Source organism: Aythya ferina (assembly GCF_964211825.1).
Source record: "Aythya ferina genome assembly, chromosome: 2".
NCBI lineage: Eukaryota > Metazoa > Chordata > Aves > Anseriformes > Anatidae > Aythya > Aythya ferina.
Genome location: NC_140297.1, coordinates 68022497 through 68046966, shown reverse-complemented (window position 1 = coordinate 68046966; position 24470 = coordinate 68022497). Strand labels below are relative to the sequence as shown.

Genomic DNA, 24470 nt, shown 5'->3' with positions numbered 1-24470 from the left:
CACAACAGGACCCCAACTGACCAAAGGGACATCCCATCCCATATAATGTCAAGCTCAGCAATAAAAGCCAAGGTAAAGAGAAAAGGGGAGGTTGTTCAGAGATTTGGTATTTGTCTTCCGAAGTAACAATTATATGTGATGAAGCCCTGCTTTCCTGGAAATGACTGACAGTCTGCCCACTGATGGGAGGCAGTGAATGGATTCTTTGCTTTGCTTGTGCATGCAGCTTTTGGAATACCTATTAAACTGCCTTTATCTCAACCCAAGATCTTTTACCCCTCTTTTTTTTTTTTTTTTTTTTTTTTTACCCCTCTTTTTATCCCTTTTTTCCCCCATTGCACTGTGGGGGAGGGGTGAGCAAGTGGCTCAGTGGGACTCAGCTGGTAGTTGGGGTTAATTTGCATCAGTTTGGCAGCACCTGTGGATGAATTACAACCACAGGTGGTGGGGATAGGGCAGTTGTGTAATTAATCTTCCTAAGGGCTTAAGGCCCTTTCTAAGGAAGGAAGAAAAAGGGGGAGCAGAGCAGACTAGAGTAGAGTACTGGTGTCAGCTCCTGGTGAGTGCCAACTCCAGTTGCTGTTGTTTTATATAAATCTGGTGTCTGAGAGATTGTGATTGTTTTGAGCTAGTTTCTGTGTTGGTATGACAGAGCTAGGCTTTTCCTACCATAGTAAGCAGGGGTATAGCATTGATGTGGTTAATTCTGTGAAAGGGGTAATGTGCATGCTGGAGAGATCAAACTGTGAGCAGTATTAAAGTTCTTGTATAACCCAGAGCTGTTTCTGCATTTATGCAAAGTTGTAGATGCCCTGCCTTTGCTTCCTTGTTCCTTAGTCCTCTTATTACTGCTATGGAAAACTTTAGTTATTATTACTTTAAAACCTTCTGAATGCTGGGTATTTCAAGCTTTTGACTGTAAGGAATGGCTAAAGTAGAAGCACAGTTTTTACTTTCACACATACATAATTTTGACTCCACCTGTAATTTTTACTTGCTGCTAGCAGAGAGGAGGTAAGCAAAGGACATACAAAAAACTGTAAATCTGGCTTTTCTTTTTTAAACCAGTAATAGTACATATGACCATGCTTTACTAAAGCTTCATGACTTTTGTTCTTCATTAGGCTGCGTTGACTTGCAGAAAATAGACTCCACAATCAGCAAGATTGTAGAGTAGGTATGTTTATTCAGTGCTGGGCAGCACAGGGGGTAGTCCCACCAAAGTTGTGTGCACCTGACGCAGCAACTTGCTTTGGTTTTACGCAGTAAAGAGTTACATATGCATGAAGTTTCACAATATGCCTATATGTATTCATAACTTGTCCCTGCTTTGTATTAAAATTAGTTCCAAGGAGTAATTTCCGTAAACTCCTCCCATCTGTGCTTGTGCAGTGTATTCTGGTGGTGGTAATCAGGGGTTGTGGGGATGAAGATTGATGACTCTTCCTCGTCACTGATAGTTGATCTCTTGTTTCTGTGTAGACTCAGTTGTTTATTGGCTCTTGTCCATCCATAGGACCAGTTTCTTGAGATAGTTTCCTAATAAGAGTGTGAGCCTGACCTTGGTAAGGGACCCAAGGCTTCTTGCTTTAATTAATTTGCACAACACATCATAGTTAGCAAAGACACTAAGTAGCATCCTAGTTTAATGCTGTCAATGTTCTATCGCTACATGATGAGATTCTAACTCCCTCTATGTGTCATGCTACTGAAAACAAAAGAGGCTCAGAAGTGCTGCTATCTAGTAGCAGAACTGTCCTCTAGGTTCTAACATTAAGGTGGTATTTTCCAAACTTGCTCCTTTCATAGATTGAAGAAAGTGCAGTATCCCATGTCTATATCATACAAGTATTGGTAGGATCCCAACTATTGTATCAAAAAAGAACAAGTTCCATGGTTCAGGATGACTAGAGCTAATTGATGTGTTGGAGCCAAAGGTGGATGGTGTGAATATTGTAGCTTGCGTGTTTTTTAGAAATGAAAAAGTGCATGTGAGACTTCTAAGAAGTTGCATTGCTTCCCTTGAGAACAGTGTGGAAATGAAGCCTTCAAATGTGGGAAAATGCTGCTGTGGTGTTTTGTGTGTGTGTGTTTTTTTTTGTGTGTGTGTGTGGCTTTTGCTCTTTTGCTGGAGATGCACAACTGGGCTTGCTAGAATGGTGAACGTTTGCCTTGAAGAGTTGTGATAATTATGGGATATGTGTTGTGCTTAATGTGCTTTATGGGTGCCACAGTGTCTGTCAGAGTAGTCTGACCTATGTGTGACAGAAAGTCTGACAGGAGAATGTTGGAAAGTATATCAGGGTCAAATTAGTCTTATCTTTTTGTTTTGTCTTTGGTCTTGAGTTTTTAATTGCCCATGACCAAACACATCGCTTTCACTAGAAAGTAGAACCTTTCTCACCAGTCCCATTTTCTTCTGTCACTGTTAAGTACCCTGCAAGATTTGTACTCTTTGGTGTATTGAGTATGATCCTGCCACCTAAACCCTGCTAGCTCATGTGCCCTTGCTTGTTGGAGAATTTCTGATTTTTCTGATAGGTAAAAACATCTTTACTGCAGCTGTGCAAAGCTAATTTCAGAGATGACAACTCATCCAGAAACAGCAGAAATAATGCTGCTTGGGGCAACTGGTTGCTATCCCGTGTACGCTGGATAGCAAAAACTTCTAGTGTTGAGACTGCAAATCTATATTCACTTATTTCTTGCACATGTACTGTCATGGCATGGGCTTGTACCATTCTGCTGTCATGCATTTATGGATCATGAAAGTTCTGCATGCTCCAAGCTATATCTTGCAGGCAACCTGAACTATCAAGAACCATATACAGGAGGTATTCTGGCAATGTTTCAGTTAGTATTATCTGTTCTTTCTAATGTTGCAGCTAATAATTTCTTTATATAGCAGGAACTTCTGTAGCTCCAGGGAGAAGCTAATAGTGTATAGTATGCCATTTCATGCCTTCAAAAAATTCTTGAAAGCTCCTTCTTTATTTCTGTTGTAGTTCAGAAAGCTTTTAAAAACCATAGAGTGAAACAGAATTGTGACATTCTTTGCCACATGCTGCTGTTAATGACAAGAATTTATAAACAAATTTCTGGAAGAAAAATCCATTTGGGAATATTTAGACAAAGACATTGTGTCTGGTGTGAGAAGTACCCTGAGCCTTAGCTGAGAGGTTGGAAGAGTACCCTTGGGAAGGAAGAGGATATATTTTCCCAGTCCTGTGTTCGTCTTAAAGCTTTTCTTGTTGGGGACAGTCAGAGACACAGTTAAGTGCTGGATTGACTTTGCTCTGATTCAGTGCAGTCTTTTTTTTTCCCTCATTAGGTGTCTGCAGGTAACAGGTTGTTGCTTCACTGGCGGTAGGGTCTTTGTCGTAGGTGAGATAATGAAATGTGAATCTTGATGTGTACCTCTTCTTGCTAATACATAATTTCAAGACTTCATTTGTGTTTGCTTCTGTGGGTAAGGCATGTAGTGATAAAACCCTACTTCTGACTAGGCACTTTCAAAAATGATTATTTATGAGTTCATGACTAAAAAAGATTCTCCCAATATTATAGAATATCTTGTTTAGATGAAACAGCTGTATGAATGGTTAATAGCTTCATGCATCCAGACTGATTAATGTGACAGCTGATAAAACAGGACTTGACCTATTTCAGATTTCATTGCATTTTTGCCCTGGGTAGCAAGCAAAAACAATGTATTTTAAATCATATTGCTTTTTCTTTTTTTCCTATCTCACTTCTAGCCCTTGTGTTCTAACCAAATCAATAAAAGGGAGAGTGTCTAAACAAGATCCTGTTAAAACAGTGACCTTACACTTCAGTGTTATTCAGGTGGGTTTAATAATTCAAACAATTGTTTCTCTGAGGTGTTCTGCCCCTGTGCAGAGAACAGGCAGATGCAGTTAACAATGGGTTCAAAGACTTTTTTCATGGTGTGAAATCATCTGATTCGTGTCAATATGGAATGATGCTAGGGCCACATGGTATGATGAATGTGACCTTCTGTCTTACATACCCTTGTATAAGCACAAGTCTAAGAAAAACAGAGTGGTTAATGTATATAGTTCTTGTATCTTGCAAAGGAATGTTTTAGCAATTCGTGTCAATAGAGAGCTTGAAGGGAAATGTATTTGTAGGCTTTTCCTTGAAGTCTCTGATATCTCGGGGGGTGTGTCAGAATAACTGCTAACTGTTATTACTATTGCATGGGACACTATGCAAGTCTCTGATATCTGGCCAGGTGATTAAGGAGAAGGGGAAACCTGAGGGACGACTAAAAGACAAAGCTTGCAGGGGATGCTGCACAAGTCTCTGACATATAGCCAAGTAGGATAAAGGAGAAGGACAAGAGGGAGGAAGACTATGAGCCTTCAGCACAAGAGACCCCCAGAGGGACCACTGGAGACTGATAGGCATGCTCCAGTAGGAGGGTTTGGATTACGGAAACTAATTATAATAACCCTGTTTGTTTTTAGAAGTAGTAATAAATATGTATTAGCCTAGGAGCATAAAAATCAGATGCTTGATGTAACTGGTGTGTGTCTTGGTGGAGCAGAGACTCCTGGCGCACCCAGAGCTGTTTGCTTACCTCTATTCGTTTAATAAATTGTAAGCTTTGATTGTAACCCTATTTGGGACTTAGCCATTTATTACAATGGTTACCAGTAGCAATCTGAGGAGTTACCTTTATGCAAATTTGTACTGGATGAAACTAATATGTGGGAACTTTGTCATTTTGCAGACTTTAAAGTCTGCAAACTTTAAAAAGAGAACATTAAAGTTCTCTGTGTTTTTGTCAGATTATCTGAAGTAATATTGAACTTCTACCATGTGAGGGCCTGCAGTACAGCTAGTTGGAGATTTCCCAACAGACTGTTTTCTCATTTAAAAGTACCAATTTGTCAGAGGATTAACAAAGTTTTAGATTGAAAAGAAACAAAACTTAAAAAATCTCAAAACAAAACACAAGTGAATAAACTCTGAAAAGCTCCCAAAACCTGAACAGAACCCTGTGAAAACAGGAGAGTAAAGAACTCAGTTTCAATTTAGTCTTCAGGTATATTCATCCCAGGATTTTCAAGTTCTGAGTTATAGTGGAGGAAGTTAAAATCACAAACAAATACTTTGCTATTTTAAACTGAATAGCAAACCATTGTTTGGTCTGGACCATTTATGAGGGAGAGGTGTTGTTCCTGTTCCCCTCCTTCCCTTATGTGGGGCTTTTTTATCTTTTATAATTCAAATCAGAGGAGATATGTGGCATAGAAGCAATATGGAGATACTGGAGATAACTTGTGTCAAGTAGAGTTATATTTCTGCCCTGTTAAAAGAGGGATAGCCATCTAAAACATACAAAAGAGGAAGTCACCAAAATGAAGGACAGTTGGCCTTCACCTGGCCCTTCTCTAAGGGGACACATCCCTTGTACAAGAGAAGCAGTGAAGGTGAAGCAGTGACAGACATCGCAGGAAGGAATAGAGAATGGAGAAGAGGCAATGTGTAGCTGCGTAGGACATGATTGTACCCTAACCTCCCTTCATGGCCTGGAAAACTGCATCTGGGTGGTACAATTCAAGGACAAACTCTTCCGGTTGTGATAATTCCTAAAACAAGACTCATCTTTCATGCCTTTCATAAGAAAGGCTACATGCACACAGGGTTACAAAACCAGTATTCCCAGGTGAAAAACAAGGCTCCTTGTCATGTGTTTATCCTATGACTACTATTGTTCTCTTTAAATCTTCCATGCTATAACATTAGGTATTCTCTACAATACTCATAAAGCAGAAAATGATAATCTATTTCTTACCCAACTGCCTGCCTTACAGAAAATGAGTGTGCTTGTAACTGGACATGAAGTATTTTAAATTGGGTCATCAAACAGACTGCATCTGTTGTTCTTATTGTTATTTGTTACTCGTCATAGTCAGTGATGTTGTCTTCATTAATTTTTCTATTAACTTTCCCCCTCAATGTGATTAAAGATTAATTAATCTGAAGCAAGGAGTAAAACAACCTGCTGCCACTCTGCAAGCTGGAGATCAGATCAAAACCATCCTGTGTATAATATTAGGCAAAAACTGATTCAGCCTTATAAAAAATGAGATCCCTGAAAATAGATCATCTTAGCAGAGGATAAGCTGTTTAAATGGTCATGTCAAACAAGACATAATCAGGGCTAACTTTACACCTCCTCCTCATTTCACTTTTGCCATCTGCAATTTCATAGTTCTTTAGATGGCAGTTTAGCTTAGTTCCAATTATCCATGTATTTAATTTGGCCATGTAATTGGCAGACATTTCCAACTTTGGTAATTTTTATATGCTGTATATTTAATGTAGGTGAAGGGTTGTTCTCTTATTCCTTTTTACAATCTTTTAAGAATATGTGAATATTCCTGCCTTGTATCTATTTCTGGTTGTTTTAATCAATGTTGCCTTTAAAAGTTTGGAAAACACAGTTTTTAGCAACTTAAAAAGAATAGGAAAACGATGGAAACTGGAACCAGAATGTTTCTAGACAATGTGTTCGTGTATTAATAAATCTAAGTATTAGAAAGTCGTCAAACTGTAGCTTCATCAGTATTACTTCTTATGTATAAAAAGCAGAGGCATAATGTTATAAACTCAATATAAACCTTTTTTCATAAACTGCTGGTGACCATCCTGTTAAGCTAGTCTGACACAAGGGAATACAGCATTATTGGACAATATTATATATGTAATTTAAAAAACAAAACAAAAAACACTTCTGATCTTGCCATTTTATTTTTTGGTTCAGCTCACATTTAAACTCACCTTTCACAAAGTCTTCCAAGCTTTCTGCCAAGAAAACTTCAATTCTGAATTTTGAGGGGAATTGGTTAAGGGTTCAGATGTGCTTGTGTGCTTTGGCTGAGAGCATTCTGGTGCTTGCTGAGTTCCACAGAGGAATTTGGGCAAGGATGCTAAAGACTGCTAGCAATGTCCTTCCTATTTTGTCTTTTTGCCAAAATATGAATGGGCTAATTATTTATTTCACCCTGTACAGAGCAAAGGATGTGTTATGTGGGCTGTATTTGTCTGAGACCTGTGAATGTGCAATACTTATCATCACTCACTTCTCCTCAGAAGCATCTCAGAAATGAAGCCATACACATGACATTATCACCCTGAAATCCCAATGGGAGGGATAATAAATTCTTATTTGGGGCCACAGATGCATAAGAAAGCCCAAAGGAAAGGTGTCAAGGTTGGAGTGAATGAGTCCATCTAAGTGTTGTGTAGCACCTGTGCCGTAGATTTGATCTTTGCTCCACTCAAATACTGTATATACATAAAGGTAACTGACAAACTTCCAGGAAAAAAAATAAAGTAGTGCTAGCCAGATCACATTCCAGGTATGCCTCCCTTTAGAGCTTCCTGACTTTGCAGAGCCCATGTCTGAAGCCAAGGTTTTCAACAGTCCTAAACTCAGTGTAGCTGCTTAAAGGACTCTTTCCATAGCCTGCAGCTACTAACAGTGACATGGCTAACAACATTCTCACACATAAATTTACAGACAGCTTAAAGCACAGATTTATGCTACATGGTCAGAAACTGATCAGTGAGTGACTCATGGGGTGCCCTGGATTTCTCTGGGGATTCTACCACACGAGAATGGTGATCTCAGTCTCTGTATGGGCTACTGTTCCTAAAAACAGGGATGTCTAGGTCCTGTGGTTGGTAGAGCCCATTTGAAAGACTATAATAGACTGTGATTCTAATGAAAACTAGATTTATTTTAAGGCAAAATCAACAAAACTGCTAGGTTTACAAGCAGGGAAAAAAAAGTGAGACAAAAGTAAGCTTTATAGCCACGTTCTTCAAGTTATCTTTAGCTTCACCCATCTAAAAACTTGTCTCCTGCAAAGATACATGTCTCTTGTAAAACTTCAATTACGGTTTTAGATGTTTTCATCAACCAGGTTTGGGGAAAAGTGTCTACCTTCTCCTTAGAGAGGCCTTCAGAGTCAGTAATTCATGAAGACTGCATTTAATTAAAGCACTGAGAAAGATAAGTGTGGGAACTTGCTTTGTATTGCACTCTATGTCCCCAGGAATGCTTATTGTCCCTTTTTTAATTTTGAGAAAAGAATGCTGATATCCTCCAGGCATGGCTGGATAGAGCAATCTTCTTGTCAGGCAATAAAAAAATAAAACCTCTTTACTGATTGTTAATGTAGCCTTATGACCGGCTGGGCAGTAACATGGCAGTAAACAGAATGTATGGTAAAGATAAAATGAGAGAAGGGCATGCTCCTTGTTGCTCTCTTGATAGAAGGTAGTTAGGTATGATGGTGGTCCAACAACTTTGAGGTAGCTGGTTCTGCATAACCAGACCTTTAGGGGGTCTGGTATTTAGGCATGCAGGAGTTCTGGCATTTTGGAGGCATATCTGTCTGGAAATCAAACCAAGCTTTATAAAATAACCTCAGCACTAGCAAAAACTTATTTTCATGCTGTATGAGTCTCAGATACTTGATAGGCTGTTAGAACAAGTAGTTTTAAACCAGTATTGTCTGAGGCTGTATTCTGTTCAGTTTGTTTTGTGCGTGTATATACATATTTTAAGCGTTACTCTTTTCTTAAGATCCTCTTATACAATTTAAGCAAGATCCAAGGTTGCATTTCTATACATGCATTTTCATTCCAACTTTCTGAGAAACACATATTGTGTATACTGGGAGCGATCAGCTACGATTTATTCAGCCTACTTGATATTCTGGCTTGCATAAGAAGCAGTGTGGCCAGCAGGGCTAGGGAAGTGATTGTTGCCCTGTACTCAGCTCTGGTGAGGCCACACCTTGAGTACTGTGTTCAATTTTGGGTCCCTCACTACAAGAAGGACATGGAGGTGCTTGAGAGAGTCCAGAGAAGGGTGATGAAGCTGGTGAGGGGTCTGGAGAACAAGTCTTACAAGGAGTGGCTGAGGGAGCTGGGCTTGTTCAGCCTGGAGAAGAGGAGGCTCGGGGGTGACCTTATCGCTCTCTATAGGTACCTTAAAGGAGGCTGTAGCAAGGTGGGGATTGCACTATTCTCCCATGTGCCTGGCAACAGGATGAGGGGGAATGGGCTAAAGGTGCGCCAGGGGAGGCTTAGGTTGGATATTAGGAAGAACTTCTTTACTGAAGGGGTTGTTAGGCATTGGAATGGGCTGCCCAGGGAGCACAATTCTCTAGAAATATTCTGTTTAAACCCTGTTGGACCATTCAGGTCTGGCTTCTTGTTTTAATTTCATTTATTCTAACACCAGAAAAGGTATGTGGTGTAAGACAGCTGCATGGGAATTTAATATACAGCCGTGCAGGGAAGGAGTTCACCTTGTGGAGCAGAGGCAGGAAGGGCAGCCCATGGCAGCCCACTGCTGGAGGCATGTCAATGCAGGGTGTGGTATAGGGGGAACCTTCGAAGCTAATGATGACTAGAAGCGATTTTTTCTTCAGATTGAAGAGCTTTGAAGTTCGTATCCAATTGTTGGCATACATAACCTTGCTTGGATTAATTGCTTTTCTATATGAAGCTGCAAGTGGAAAAAAAAATATATATATATTGTCTCCTGACTTACTGCTGTATTTTAACATACAGTGAAAGACCTGAAAAATGTTGTTTCATGTCCATAAACTCACCTCTGTTCCTCCATGCTTATTTTAGGGTTTTAGCAATCAGATACCTAAACAAGTTTGTAATTTGTAAGTGCAGCATAAATTACCTATTTCACACGAGGAGCACAGAAGGACTCATGAATTCATGAAGAGATTATTTTTGTAATTTCATCAATTGGAAGTAAATTGATGAAATGGTTTACACAACTCATTAATTGAACTGACCTCTGAAGGTTAATGTAGAATTTCTGAAAGTGTCAGAGCAATGAAAAAGGGAAGGCAATATCAGAGCAGCTATGGCATGTGCAGCAGCTTGCTGCCTCAGTGCAGAGACAGCTTTGGGGTGGGATTCAGTGGAATGACTTCTGTTTTTCCAGCACTTCCTGAATTCTAAAATAGCTTGTGCACCACAGTATACCTCTGGTGATAGTAAGCAGTTTCTCTCACATATTCTCAAAAGAGCTGCAAACCTGAAACCTGAGGAGTGATGTGAATTACAAGGAAATACATCATTCAGTGGACATGGAAGAGAAAAGCACACCACATGTAAAATAGTTGCTGTTAACTACATGTAGTTAGCAAATACTGCAGCCTATAATGAATCTTTCTTCTCTCAGCTGGATCTTTTTTTTTTTTTTTTTTACAGTAGTGCAATTCCACTATTTGTGGATACTTGAATGGTTTCCTTGAATAAGTGTAGCATGCCATGCCATTAGTGGCATGTGCCATATGGTGGATATTTAATGACATACCTAACAAAATAAGTCTTTCTTGCTGTATATATTTCATGCAACTTGAAGTTGTCTGACTCATTTGGTGTAAAGATAATGATCATCTGCTATTCACCTGGGAAGCATTTCAGCGGAGAAGACACACTATCCAATTGTTCCTTTAGCCCTGGTATCCCTAAAAATATTTCTGGATCTTCCATATTGCAGAAAGAAAGAGGTAGAGAAAGTGTTAACTGCTCAGAAACAGCACCTGCTTAAATAGTTACTGCCTCAATCCAGTTTCCAGAGGAGTGGTGTGGGAGCTGGGATGACCAGCTGGGAACAGGAAGGTGGCAAAACCTCCAGCTGTCTGAAGCTGAATATGCCATCAAGCATATAACCAAAGTTAGGCTTTGTAAAGCACAGTTCACGTTGATCTCTGTTTCACTTACACTGATGTTCAATGCTGGCAACAAGCTGTTCTGTAGTAGCTCTTGTTATTTTCCCAGACAGCACCCTTAGGACTGTGTAAATGGCAGAAACAGGAAAAAAAATATGAAGAACATCGTTATTCTTTAAGTGTGTTCTGTTGTTATAAAACTTGGAGAGTCTGGAGCACTGGGACTCAAAAGTATCTTTGATTATTAGTTCTTATGACTTCATCTTTTTTGTTATGTTGGGAATGAAGTGGGAGCCTGAATGAAACATGCGCTTAAGATGATGGTATTTCCTGGAGTTTATGGAACATGTCACAACATGATGAATTGATATGTTTACCTTGAGTGTTCATAAGATAGAAATCCTCGCTTATTCCACACTTACGTAAATAAAATTAGAGGTAGTTTACAACAAAGTCTAATTCTTAGACAAAAATCTCTTAAGGTTCGTCATAAGAATGTTGAAGGAAGGGATTTTTTCCTTGAAAGCATTGAAAGATACACCACCCTGTTTCTTTTACCCTCTGAGATTTAGAAATATACTAGCATGCTCTTCCATACAAAATCCAAATGTATAAGCACCTTTTTAATGAATCAACATGCTTAAGTATCTGAATACAGCTATACTTTAAGCTGGTTTGTGATGTACTTGGTGGCCAATATTACTGTTAGCATGAATGTAACTGGCTTAAAAAATTTATTTCCTGCTTGCAAAGGATTGTGCAGAGAAGGGTGACTCTCCTGCTTGTGCAGAGAAGGGCGACGAAGCTGGTGAGGGGCCTGGAGAACAAGTCCTACGAGGAGCGGCTGAGGGAGCTGGGCTTGTTCAGCCTGGAGAAGAGGAGGCTCAGGGGCGACCTTATCGCTCTCTATAGGTACCTCAAGGGAGGCTGTAGCGAGGTGGGGGTTGGCCTGTTCTCCCACATGCCTGGTGACAGGACGAGGGGGAATGGGCTTAAGTTGAGCCAGGGGAGTTTTAGGTTAGATGTTAGGAAGAACTTCTTTACTGAAAGGGTTGTGAGGCATTGGAACAGGCTGCCCAGGGAAGTGGTGGAGTCACCATCCCTGGAAGTCTTCAAAAGACGTTTAGATGTAGAGCTTAGGGAAATGGTTTAGTGGGAACTGTTAGCGTTAGGTCAGAGGTTGGACTCGATGATCTTGAGGTCTCTTCCAACCTAGAAATTCTGTGATTCTGTGATTTAGCTGTGAAGGGCTATAATGCTGAACAATACATCAGATTTGTTCTTGTGAACAGAAAGCTAGTTGATTGGTTTTCTTAAGCTTAATTGCATGAGGATAGATTAAGTTATAAGGGGCAAAGGAGCCACCCTCTGTGAGGTGGGACTGGCCTTGCTCAAGGGTACCCCTGCACTGTCCATAACACCAGCACTGCAAGATGCTGGACTAAAGATTCAGTGAGTACAGCATGAGCCAGAACTGGGCTGCAGCTTTCATATTTGCTGCACTTCTGATCAGCAGCAAATAGGAGGTAATTCACTGTTGTTTAACCTACAGTGGAAAAGTATATAGATGAGTTGTATCACCTCGTCTGTTCAATTTCCAAGGCTCATAGAGTTAAGGTAACCTCAGAGTTGCCAGTAAGAAACTGTTTGTTTTCGTGTTTTTTCATAAGAACTATCCAGGAATTTCTTAATGCACAGAATGGAAAAATGAATCTTGAGATTGTCCTTCACCCCTCACAGGTCTTAGAGCATCTTGTATCTGATTGACATCAGTGAACCTGAAAAAGCACACATGTATGGATGTAGTTAAATAACTACACAAACTTTCTGAGGCAAAAGAAGAGGCTTATTGGGTCTGATGGATGTTCTTAGACCCTATCTCCAGAAGGAGTTTTGGGCAGGAGAACTTTCACCGTGACATTCGTATGTCAAATGAAGCTCTGTATGTGTAGCTCTGCACAGAAAGGGACTAGAGGCATGCTACTGCAGTAGATAGAGGCATCTACTGTAGTCTAGTAATATGAACTACTAGCTCACTTTATAAAAGTGGGTATGTGTGAAAAGTCTTTGCAGCTTATTTAAAGTATAGTGAATAATTCTTAAAAGAAAAGCTACAAATCTCCATTTGAAGATGAACTGAACGATAGCTGGATTCTGTGAAGAGACTTTTCTCCACTCCTTATTGGTGTTTTTTTTTTCTGATGTTTTCTTCAAACCAGGTGTAGCTACCAAAAAAAAGTCTACAGTGTAGATTACCTCATGTCTGTTTACTTTCCCCCCCCCCCCCCTTATTAGAAAGATGGTAGCTGTCATCTTTATCTCATTATCAGCACTTTTGTTTTGCGTTGACTATAATTACAAGGTTAGGATTTCCTACTGCACTCCAGATCTGGGAGGGGGAAAAAAAGAGTTCTGCTGCAAGCTTGTGGTATCTGAGTTGTATCTGAGTTCTTTCTTTCAGTACTGACTGGAGCCTGAGATCTTCTTGTGACTAACTCACTATTATCAAGGAAGTCTGCAGTTGTCTGCTTAGTTCATTGTTCTGCTTTGAAATGTAAGATGGTTGACTGTTTCCTGTTTAAAGGGGTAACATCCTTAAAACATTGTTTGCTTTTCAAAGGCTGTCTCTCCTTTGTCTTCACCAGATACATCAAGATAGTAACCAGAGGTCAGCAAATTACCGACTTCTGGGGGGAAAAGGATTGTGCCTTTCTTGGCCATGACTGTCTGCAAAGTGGTAGATGTCATTTTCAATTTTACACCAGCTGAAATTCTCTGGTGTTTTGTCACACAGTTCCTCCCAGGGAGGGAATCCTTGTTCCCACATGTTTATATCTTGATTGGCAGTGGGAGAGGCTGGCTTTCTTTGCTGGTCAGCAAGCAAGGGTAAGAATTCAATCATTACTAAACAAGAACACTTTCCTTTACAGGTGTTTTGATGGTGTTTCTTCTGTCCCCACTGCAGAATTCCTATACTTAAGCATATTAACTGTTATTTTAACCTGGTGACTTATTTACTGATGTTCCAATCAAATAATTACCAGGAGAACCAACCTAGTGTACTTCAGCAGAAGCAGTATTTAATATGTCCATTTTTTAAAAAAAAGACTTATTGTGTTGTTAAATATAAGAATAAAGCCTTTCATGTAGGACTGAGGCCAATGTGCTTTCATAGCAAGTTCTCCAGTGCCTCGGTGAATAGACTTAAAAGGTTTAAGTGAATGTGAAAAAATTGAAACAGCTTCATGCTGTTGAAGAGGAAGAGAACAATTCAACTTGAGAGGTAGAGAGGGCTTCCTGCAAGCAAGTCTCCTTGTGCCCATAAAGCAAAACTCCTGCCACACATGGGCTGGGTTCTGGCTCTGTACACAGGCTGGAATTTCATGACCTGTGATAAATTCGTACCAACAGTAGTGCCCAAGGAGGCATATAAAGCATGTGGGAGTGAGCAACGACCACATTCTTGAAAATAAAAGGTTTAATGGGATCCCATCCAACAAAACTAACAAAATTAGGCACCATAGTTTAGCTAAACTAGGCTCCAACTCTGAATAAACATTTTTGGGGAGCCTCTCTCTTTCCATGTCTGATTTTTTTTTTTTTTTTTTTTCTCCCTTCTTCACAATGGAAAGAGTTACAGGAAGGTGAAACTGGGATTACCCCAGAGCAATTAAAAGGATATCTGAAGGATATTGCCAATTGGAGCACAGTAAAAGAAAACACTTTTAATGTGTCTGGACACAAGTATGGACTCAAATTATCCTGTTCTTTATGGCAAGCTCCATGCTTGCCAGATTTCTTTATCTCCATGGAATCACACTGAGCTTGATACATTTGTCATAATTCAGGGCTCCTTTACTCTACCTCACTTTGTTTGCTATGGAATAAACACTACCAAAAGACTGACCTACTGTCACTTAGGGGTCAGGAGCTTTGGAAAGCCAGGTCCAGAAGATCCAAGCCACTGAACTCCTCAAGCCACTGGATCATACTCTGTGCCAAAGCAAAGCTGTCTTCCAATTTCCAGCACAATAGTATTGTACTGTTGTATTTAGAACACTGAAGAAAAACTTAAAACATGCAAGTTTTGTACCATCACTGAGTTCATGTTTTTGGACAATCATTTTTGAATCAAGATGGAAGAAGTCTTTATCCTTTTTCCTTCTATTAAAGCAAACTATTCTCCTTGAAGACAGGATTCAGCATCTCACATTTTACTAAAAATAGAAGTAGGAATGCTGATCATTGTTCTGAGATCTCCTTGGCTATAAAATCAGGCACCAATTTGTGGGAGGGATGATGGAATACAGCATTTCTGTGTACAGTAATCAATGCTGAACTGGTGTTCTTTACAGCACCATTTCTGGGAATCCCATGGCTGCTACTACAAAAAAACTCCAGCTACTGAGCCAGTCTCTTAGGTAATCAGCCACTCGCTTATATCATGTGCTGGGTTTCTTTTTAATTAGAAAAACATGCTGTTTCTTACAAGCAAGAGGCTTCTGTCATTAGCACCATGTATCTGTCTTTGGGCATTTGGTCCCAGATTAATTTAGAAACTAAAGCAGGAACAGTCTCATGAGCAAATTTAGTTTTTTTCCCACCATCATGGAAGGTCAGTGCTGCTCTGAAGCACTTTCAGGAAGGTCCCACTTTGAAATGGCCTTTAATACCAGTGATTTCTATTGGGATGTTGAAGTATGACAGCCTGAATGTATGCAACGAATTCCAAAAGTCTAATGTTTATCTTTTGTGCTGCTAATCCATTCTGCTACCAGCAGATTAGTTTTCAATATGTTGAAATAAAAGTTTGTTCACCCTTTTGGGTCCCAACACTGTAGAATTGGATTACAGGTTCTGCTTGCTCTTTTCCTTCCGTGGATACCTTAAGATGAACCTTTCTGGGTCTTTTGCTTTCAGTGTTGTTCTTCTTCCACTTTTGGTCCCCTGATATATTTTTCTTGTGGTAAATTGCTGTGGATCCACCTCAGTTTACCTGCTCTCAGTTTCCAGCTTGTTTTAGTATCTCCTTATATCTGCTCAAATTTCTATATGGTCCTATTTTTCTATGGCAAAATCTAGACCCCTGCTCTCCCACCCTGCTGCCCTCTAAGTTCCCATTCATGCTTGCCACCAGCTGACACCAGCAGTACATTTTGCTCACAACCCACTGTAGCTCCAAATATTGAATCAGTATATCTGAGAGGTGGTCTTTTCTTCCCAGTCATCTGACCATTGTTGTACCTTCTGGCCTTGCAGGGAATTCAAGTGGAAAGAAGTTAAGCTACAGCAGGAAATTGCCTGACTTGCTAAAATGGGCTCCAGAAACCTACAATACGCTATGATTAAAACCATGATACTACCTATTTGAGACAAACAACAGTGCTCTTCACAAGCAGCTCAGATTCCTTGACATGTTCTCAATTTAGTTTTTTCCTGCAATATTGTCTTCAGACATTCTGTTTCATTTGTGTCACTTGGCATAGATTAATGATTCTGCAGCTCTGAATAATTTTATTACCTACTACTGTGTATTGGCACTAATGAATTATGTTATTTCTGCCCCATTATTTATTTTCAGTCTTCAGTACAATTGAGACACAATCTATTGGTATTTGAAAAATGTTCTGCCACTTCTTACAACTTGAACTGTGTTTTATTACCATGGTTTTAGACCTTAAACTTTCCTTGATTTATATGGTTCATCTGATGGTACATTTCTACATCCCTGAGAGACTGCTGAAGAACTCTTTCATTTGGAAAATTTACAGATTATGAAATGTTTAAGAGGCTGTCCAGATTTCCCCAATGTGTTTTCATCAACTCCAGTGGTGAAGAAATGCACTCATTCCCAGAAATGTTTTTTGGAGTAATTCTCTCTCTATATATTCAGAGATGTATACTAGAGCTGGTGTGCACGCATATGTCTTGTAGGTACCTTGAAGCCAACTGAATTATTAAATAGGATGATTTTATAGGATCCATCTGGATATTTAAAAACCTGATAATTAACCAAGTTCTTTCTCCTCAAGATTGACCTTTCTTGTTCTATTCAGATGTCCTGTACTTGTACTTGCTGCATATCATTGTTTACGGTAACAGCTTTTTGCTTGTTCAGAAAACTGGAACTTCACTCGAACATCAGTTATCTAGCATTTCTTGTCACATATGACCCTTCTTATGCCATAAACATGTTTTGTTTGCAGTCTGAATTTAAAGCAAAAAGCCTTTATTCTGCATTTATTTTGGTGTGAAGAAAGGGAATTAATGTGTATATATATAATGACTTCACATCTGCAGTTAAATTGGTCTGAAAAAATAAGGATCTGTTATTTTTACTGGAGCGGGTGGAAATAAATAAATTCCACTGCCACTGTAAAACAAAGCAAGACAGTTATTGTCATTGCTTATTGTCCTTCAGAACTGTATCATTTGAACAATATTACTGGTATGAAATTAATGTGCTCAGACAGTAACCAAAACAGTGCTGTCCCATTAGGTTTGTTGTGTTGGTAGTCAGAATTAGAATGAAACATTATCTATAAAGGCAATAAAACACTGCCATGAAAAGCCTGGCTAATTGTTTCCCTGCACTTTCAGTTGATAATACTACCTCAATAGATATCAGACTTCATCTCCCGTGCCAAAATTACTTTACTGAAGTCAGTGGAAATTACTAGGTTATGAGGTCATGTAGGGCTCACATTATTTGTTTGGTAGGTCTGCTGTCACATGGAGTATAATCCGATATAGAAGCGGTTCCCTTAGGTGAATGTAAATGATCTTGTTCAACTTGACAAACTTTTTGTTTAAGAAGGTGAATCACTAGTTCTACTGTCAGGCCTCCATAATGCATCACTACCTGTGATGTTAGACATCATATGAGTAATAAGGTTTGGTTTGAGGACGGATGATCTTTTATCCTAAATATTTGCAGCATAACTTGAACTGGTGGGTTTCTTTCCACACCCAGAGCAATATGATAGCATTAGGTACTGGGGTAGTTATGAATTGTCTCTAAGCTGCCTGTTCCCTTCCAGCTTGGGTCTGCAAAGGACTTTTCCTCAGAACTTGGTATCTGCAGCATAAAATGTCCCTACAGATCTGCAGCTTAGCAAGATATATGTCCTAATTCCTGACCTTTTCCAACTCACCTTTAACTTGCACTGTACCTCCATATTGTTTCTACATGTTTCTTATCTCTGGAGAAGTATTGGGCAGTTTCAACTAAACTGTGGTTCTTGAGAACTGTACTTGTTTTTTTCTATTAAAAAAAAAAAAGTGAATGTACTCCCGAGTAGAGAGCTGTTGTCCAAGTTATGAAAGAACTACTATATATTTTTTTAATATTCTATAACAGTAGCTAACAGATTTTCTCTTGGTGTTGCCAGCAACTTAATTTTTTCACTTGGGATCCTGAAGAAATAATTAACCTGTTAAGCTAATCTACTCTTAGCCGCCATCTGGCTAATACTTCCCAGGAGTCAACTCAAAAACAAGGAGACATCTAGCACTCCTGGCTAATGAGAGCAGAAACCTTCTGAATTCCACACTTCTTTTTTTCAAGACAACTTTGTTTTCTTTGTTTGCTAATTTATCTGCATTCCTGTACTTTCATCCAGTGGTGGTATTGTTGTATTGACTTCATAGAGTGATTATGATGACTTTCCTCTTCTCTTCTTCTTGGAAGTAGAACTTCTTCTTTTTCCTTGCTTTGGTGCCAGTCTGTTGCTGGATATGTTGCTACAATATACACTCTTAAATGATCACATGCTTTAAATAATTGGTGAAATTTTTCAATAGGATTATAAGCTTAGGAAATGAGCTGATGCAGCTGGAATACACATCACAGGGAGAAAAATAACTCATAGTATATAGCTATTTGTCCTTGAACATGTAACTCCAATTGTGATACATCTCCCCAACATTTAGATATGCCTAACCTAGTCTTCAGTGAGAACTGCTCTCCTTTCCAAGGACAAAGACCCTTGAAAGCCTGAAGGAGGTGTAAAGTGAAACAAAATGTTTTAAGAAGTTATTTGAAACCTGGTGCTTTAAACTGAAGCTGGACTTCCAATGGTTAAAGCTGGACAGTGCAATGATTAAAAGGTTTGTCAGCACTTGACAAGGTGTACTGCTTCAACCATTTGATCATATCTACTTATTCATCTATCTGTGCTTCTACTGGTTTCCAGGAAGTTGCACTGGCTTCACAGAGCAGCAGGACTCTTTTAAAACCTATATTACATTCCTGCGTGGCCTGCTGTGAAATGGAGGAGATGGAAGAGGGATGAGGTATGCACATCAACGTATACCCCCTTGGCCTTTTGGGTGCTTCTATTGTATATGATGATCACAACATATTATAGCAATCTCTTAATCACTTTACTGAAAGCCCATCTTGTTAAAATGGGGGCTGAACTTAGAGCTGTGAAGCTTGTGGTGTGTTTGTGTGTTTTTTTTTTAATTCTCCTAAAGCATGAAGCAAGCTGTATTCTAGAACTGTAAGTTACTTTTTCAGATTTAGTTAACTATTTCCAACACAAAATTAGAAGTTATTACATAGTTTAATCCTAAATGCAGGTTTAAGGCAATCTGCAGTGAATTACTTAGTGTCAGGACTACATAAATCAATAGAATACTGCAGCAATTAAATACCTGCATTTGGCTGTTCTCTTATGTTCATCTCCTAACTACATTCTGCTTTTTTTTTTTCCATATGGTGTATACAAATACGAATGGAGTACACTGAATTTCCTTTCTGTTCCAGAGGAATCAGTTTCTCATTTTAGTTGTTCATCATTAAGCACACCTTCATTTTTTTGTCTTATCTTTGTCTTATCTTCTAAGCACAATAGCAATGAAGGCAATATTTTAATTTAAATAGGAAAAATATCTTACCCTTTTTCCAATATCTCAAGTTTCATGCCATTGAAGTTTCATGCCTTCAAATGCGTTTGAAGGTTCTGCTCTTACATGCACCTTTCAGCTAGGGACAAGTTTTGCTGACAGTGTGGTATCTCTGCTCTTTTGTTCATTGGCTACTCACATTTAGTTTCAGCAGGAAAAAAAAAAAAGAACAGATGTGATTTTAAACCTACGAAGGAATGAGAAAGCAAGTAATGTGCATTAATTACAAACACAGGGGGATGCTATTAAGAGAACTTCTAGACTGTACATTAGAAATAGCTTTCTGTCAGAAAGAGATATGATTATAAAATAGATGTGGTTTAAAAACATGACAATGTCTAGATAAAACTTGGCTTTGATAACGTGTTTGTAATTTCCTTATCTGGGATAATGCTGTATTGGTCTGGCTGTCAGGAATGTTGAGGCTGATAGGTTACACATTCCTAGTCTTTATTTAAAAGGTTTTGTACTCTGTTTATACTAAAAATAACACATGTATTACGGCCTGCAGTAAGGTGTCTTCCACATGAATAAGGGGGCCAGACTGAAAGATTTAGTGGGGAGGGTGGGGAAAGTGTTGCAAAACTCAGAGTGTGGCATAACGTGGGCTATTACAAAATCTAAGCCTTTAAATGATGGCTCCCTGCCCTCTTCTCTGCACTGGTACTGTTATTTGAGGGGTCTTATTGTAAATACAGCTACAAAACTGGAGTATCTGGGGAGAGGGAAGGAAAGAATGAAAATCTTCATCTTTTCCACATCACTCTAGCTGTCCAGCTCTTAGAGCAGTGATACAGTGAGACATGATGCTAGGGCAAAATATGGCAACAAGAGAGATAGAAAATGTCAAAATCCTCTTCATCTGACACTGTAATTGGTATAGACTTTTGATTTTAATTTTTTCTTTTAATTTCGAGCTATTTTAAAAATTTTGTTCTTCCTATATATCAAATCTATCAACTTTCCTAGGAAACTCTGAAAAGTCTGATTATATACTGGTGGAAAAAGTACTCTCCATAACCTTCCTCTTCGTTTATTTGATTTCTGTTTCTCCATAGTGAATTTTGTCATCAGTAATGTCTGTGGATTAAGTATCACAACCGTCTAGGCAAATGGGACATGATATTGAAGCAGCAGTATTATGCTGGCCCTGTTGGCTTGACTGCTTTAATCTGGAAATTGAATCAGTACTATGCAACCTTTTGACCTCTTTAGCAATGAAAATATCATCACAAATGCAGTGGCAGAAACACCTAACAGGCTGAAATATGCTCACATAATTAATTTAATAACCTTGAATACTAATATCTTCAAATTGGAAGTATGTGCATCATCCAGACATAAAAGGTTACTGAAGCAAAGGTTCTATGAATTTATCACTTAAGTAATAAATGTGCCAGCTGTGGCTTCAGCACTAACATTGCTGCTGTCATTAGGGGGTCTTGTATGCTTTAGTGATTGTTAGATTCTGGAGGCTTCCTTAAGCTGCAGCATTTACAGGCTTACAGAACATTCTAGGATCTAGAAAGGTGTCAAAACATCAAGTAATGTCTGGTTCCCCCTCTGTTCAAAAATAAAATAAAAGATGCGTAGGACAAACTTGGAAATCTTGTTGCAGCATGCTAATTACAAAAAAAAAAAAAAGGGTAACTCCAGAAGGTTGTGTGATGAAAAGGTATGGGCTGAATCAGGAAATCTTGACTTCTCTGAATGCCTTCCTACTCTCCAAGGCCACACATAATCAACATAAGAAAGCCTGAATAAGCATCCCACCAAGTAATGTAGATTTTCACAGAATCATACTTTGCTTCATAGTGAACAATGTTAGAAAGGACTTCAAGGTCCTTCCTATATCTTATTTGAGAGTAAGAAGGATGGTGCACTGTTTTTTAGAAGCTTTCCTCTTTCAAGTTGTACCTGCTTTTCTCTATATAAGACTTCCTTATTTTCCCTCTCTTTTTCTTGCAGAAAAAATATCTTCAGTATCTTTATGTTCTTATGACTTTATTTCCCTGTGTACATCCCAGTTTTTAGTCATAGCAACTTCTAGTGAGCTTTCTAGGTTTCAAAGGTTCTTATTTTGGGATAGTATCTGCTTTTTTGAGAGTACCAAGATGTTCACGTACCTCAGGTGTGCTGGTTTTCCTTTTATTTACTATATTATTTATTTATTTGAGGTTGCAATATCAGTGAATCCATCTGACTTTGGTAGATAATGATGATGAAAGTAAAGATGCTGTCCAAATACTTAGCACCACAAATTAGTGACTATCTCTGAAAACTGATGAACTTTTAAAACAATAATATTAATGATGATGATTATGCACACTTGATTAAGAATTTTGTCATGGACTAGGCCACAACTATTTTGCATGCCCTTTATCTTCAGGTACACATTGCAGTCTCTGGAGACTTCTTGTGACTTCTGTGTGTTCAAGCCTGTATTGGCTGTAACAGGTAACAAGTCATCAGAAGGCTCTTTAGAGAACCACAGCAAGCCAGTGTCAGATAAAAACAAACTTGAAAACCAAATAACAGCCCAACTCATTCCTTTCTCCTCTGGTATATGTTTTGGGCCTTTTTAATTTTTTTTTCATATGGCCCATGCTAAATGGGTGGGGCTGTGGACAGTCCCTAACAGCTAGTCTCTGCTATTCCTTCATCCTCACACCTTTCCCCTGCTCCAGCATGGGCCTTTCCACAGGCTTGCAGTCCTTCAGCATAAACCTGCTCCACCCTGGGCCCTCCATGGATTCCTGTCAGGAACCTACCATGGCCTGGTCTGGCCACAAGCTGCAGGGGACTCTGCTGGGGTACCTGAAGCACCCCACTTCCTGACCCTGGTGCTCACAGGGATGTTTCCCATCCACTTTTCCTCAACTCTACCATACAGCATTTTGTCATTTCTCAGTTAAGTTTCCCTTAGGTGCCCTCATCTTAGCTACTAGGCCCAGCTGCGCTCTGTGGTGGGGCCACTGGAGCTGGCTGGGGACAGGCTGTGGCTGGCATGGGGCAACCCTGGCCTCATCTCACAGAGGCTTCCTCTGCAGCCCCCTGCCAGCACCTGAGCATTATCACACCAAAAAGGACTCAGTACTAATCCTGTAATGATTTCCATGTTCTGATACGCTGTCCTGTATCAGCTGCAACCTGTGTAATGCCATGAGAGCCTGAAAAAAAAAGTCAAAAGCTATCCAGGTTTCCCAGCCCAGTTACAAAGCCTTTCTTTCCCTTTCCTCGGTTCTCCTTGTTTGTCCATCTTTTCTCTTCTTCATGCTCTGACAATGCTGTCAAATGATAAAGACAAAGCTGGCCAGATAGAAGACATACATGTGCCTCATACTCATATTTTTGGGGATGTTTTTTCTGTCCCATCTCAAGAGTTTCATGGCCTTCCACTCTTTAATATATCATTACTGTGATACTGGCTATAGGTTACTTGCAACTCAGTTGTTTGCTGTTGTTGAATATTTTTAATCTTCACAGAAGTTGCCCTAAGTATTTAGAAGAGTTCCTCTGGTATGTAGCACAGAAAATCAACATAAATATAGGCTCGTAATGCTCAGTGATAAGGCAACTTAGTTTCTATAAAATGGGTTTCTTGAATGCATATATAATTCCATAGTTAATGTTAAACTGAAATAATTTAAAATACAAATTAAAAAAACAGCCTAATGCACTTCAAATAAAACAGGACCAGAAGGCTATTTGACCTAAGGAGACAATCTGTATTTAACAACAAGGCTGACCTGGGCCTTTTAGCTGTCTGCTTACCCATGGCAGCTGAGAAGAGCAGGTTGAGCATCCCCTAATTAGTGTGACTGCACCACCTGGATATTGTACCATGATATGGCTGTGATTTGTAGCTTGTCAGCTGAAACTGCTTCTCAAAACTGTTGCTCTTTATCTGGGCTGAGCAATCAACTTGACAGGTGAACTGAATGTTGTTAATTTCTTTTGTCATCACTGTTATGATAGAGAGTTGTAGAGTAAATTTTATGCGTGGCCTGATACATTTTCATGATGGTTTTGCAAGGTTAATTTAGGCCTGTAGCTTGAATAAATGAAGCAGTGCTGGAAATGAGCCTTCTCTTGCTGAAGCTTCTCTTCCTCTGCAGTGTCATTATTTCCACCAGCAGGCCGTCATCTCTGATGTAACACAGATTTGTCAGCTGAGTCCTTGACCACAGAATTCTTCCCCAAAACATCAGTGGTTTGCCTAGAAAAGGATTTAAGAACATGGTAGAATGGATAACTTCTTTTGAACAAAATATAAGCATAAAAGAGCTGTAATAGCACTTGCTTCTTCAGTAGGCTGAATTCCAGTTTTCTATTTAAGAAACAGTAAATATTCAGCCAATGTCAAATATTATAGGTGTAGAATCTAGACTGTTGCCTTCAGGGGGCAGTGGCGACCTGGTTCAGGAACGGCACGGCGACCAACCCCAGGCCGCTCGGTCCATCAGCTCACAGACACCAATGTGGTGGATGGCAAATGGCGTTTATTGTCGAGTCACATGGCATTATATACCTGAGGCCCATAGCATCACTTCCGCTTGCTTACATCACAGACCACACGCTACTGTCCATCAAGGGAGGGGCTCCACCTTTCCGTACAGTGCGACATCTTCCGGCCGCTAGACCCTAACTACCCACATAGACATAATTGTGATATTGCAGAACATACCCATAGTTAAAGATCTCTTTTACTATGCTTCTGAGATGAAATACATTGTTTGCATCTCAGAAGACCCTTTACTTCCTGCCTCAGGAGTCATCTTAGATTAATCTAATCTGAATAAAGTACCTTGA

The 24470-nt window shown here is 39.4% G+C and overlaps 2 long non-coding RNA genes across 2 annotated transcripts; both read left to right on the top strand.

Moving 5' to 3' along the window:
• Window positions 1–523: 523 nt before the first annotated feature.
• LOC311432579 lies at window positions 524–20168 on the top strand. The gene is made up of 3 exons (XR_014690145.1): window positions 524–559; window positions 18681–18857; window positions 18944–20168. It is a non-coding gene; the product is annotated as an uncharacterized lncRNA (long non-coding RNA).
• LOC311432580 lies at window positions 3758–17321 on the top strand. Its single transcript, XR_014690146.1, has 2 exons — window positions 3758–3846; window positions 16008–17321. It is a non-coding gene; the product is annotated as an uncharacterized lncRNA (long non-coding RNA).
• Window positions 20169–24470: the final 4302 nt, after the last annotated feature.